The sequence below is a fragment of the Aptenodytes forsteri genome, unplaced genomic scaffold, assembly GCF_000699145.1.
Source record: "Aptenodytes forsteri isolate BGI_AS27 unplaced genomic scaffold, ASM69914v1 Scaffold93, whole genome shotgun sequence".
NCBI classification, from domain to species: domain Eukaryota; kingdom Metazoa; phylum Chordata; class Aves; order Sphenisciformes; family Spheniscidae; genus Aptenodytes; species Aptenodytes forsteri.
In genome coordinates, this window is record NW_008794665.1 from 5342721 (window position 1) to 5344584 (window position 1864).

A 1864-nucleotide genomic window follows, 5' to 3' on the forward strand; every position below is an offset into this window, starting at 1 on the left:
TGGCTGCCAGGGCACACTGCTGACTCATGTTGAGCCTGCTGTCGACCAGCACCCCAGATCCCTTTCTGCAGGGCTGCTCTCCAGGCACTCCTCTCCCGATTTATACTTGTGCCCAACATTACTCCATCCTAGGTGCAGAATCCGGCATTTGGTCTTGTTAAATTTCATCCCATTAATCATAGCCCAATGCTCCAATCTCTCTAGATCCCTCTGCAAGGCCTCCTGTCCTCCCTCAAGAGAGTCAACAGCACCTCCCAGTTTGGTACCATCAGCAAACTTGCTAATGGTGCATTCAACTCCTGCATCCAGATCACTGATAAATACATTGAACAGAACTGGCCCTAGAATTGAACCCTGAGGAACACCACTGGTGACCGGTCACCAGCCAGATGTATCCCCATTCACTACAATCCTTTGAGCTCTGCCCTTCAGCCAGTTCTTCACCCAGCGCACTGTAAACCTGTTTGTCCCACAATTTGTCCAGAAGGATGCTGTGAGGGACACAGACAACCCGTTCAAGCACACCACAAGCAGTCCTCAAGTAGCATAACTCTGTGATACCTACGGGAAGAAAATTCTTGACACAAAACACTTTTGCAGGATTTGAGCCTCAAACTTGCAAAGGGAAGATTAAGTCTCACCCCCCTGTAGCACCCTGCTACTTCACAGGAGAAGGTTGCATCCGACCAGCTACGAAGCAGGGACTGCACATTGTGCTGGCAGCTATTTCGTTACCTCCCAACGATGCAGATACATTTTTGACAGGATAATCTTGTCTCAACTGTCTCAGTCATTTCAATGGGCCCACAGGGACCTTTCTGCAAACAGATGAGTGGCACAGCAGAGAGGAAGGGCACCGAAAGTTACCATTAACTTGGAACCACAGAACAGGGCTGAAATCCTGTCATTTCTGTCGAATTACCTGGCTGAGGTAAGAAAGTATTTCAGTGTTCTCAAATCTGAATTCCTAACGGTGTCTTTCCAAGAAAGTTACCCATTCTCAAAGAATTAAAGGTCATAGTACTACCCCCTCCCACCACTTCAGGAATTGGTACGGTCTTTTCATTACATTACTGGCCTTCTCCAGAATATACAGTACTTAACAATAAGAAAAGTATATAGCAACACTTTTCTTCAACTCTTTAAAAGAACATAACCGGTCTCCTCATAAACTCAGGTTAAATTCTAGTTGAAAAGAACAACCATAAGTAGCTATGCCACCTTAAGTCGCCCCCCCCCCCCCACCAAAACCACCATAAAAACACCACCCCCCACCAATATAGGATTTGATGTTCTTTATATTCACCACAGGAAACCTTAAAAACCCTAAAGAAGAATTCACATAAAGGAGTTCTTCAAAAGGGTTAGAGCAGCAGCACATTATTCTTACTCTGGGCTCAAATGAAGAGTAGCAAAACACACAAAGGCCTGGATAAACACACAAGATTCCCTTGGTGGTTTGATTTTCGTCTGGTGAATTGATTGACATGTACCCATCCCAACCATTCTGAACACTTTTATAATAAATTAAAGCATTGATATCAGTAACACACATAAATTTGGATTACCATAACCAGCCAAATCTAACCCTAATATTCGATCATTATCAAACAATCAGCAATAAAAATGTTTTTCAGTTTCTCAGAAAAATCTGAAAAAAATAAGGACATCAAAACTATTACTGAAGAACATTTACAGGCAACAGACACATCAGAAAGCATAGCCTGAGAACCTTGGAAGAGGTACAGGTTGGAAAGGGGAAGGGAAGGAGGTACACTTTAAAAGAGTTGCCTGAAAGAAAAGTCTCAGAATTCAAAAAAACGAGTCTATGTGAAATATCAAATTGTAGGGTATGTGGTTATTT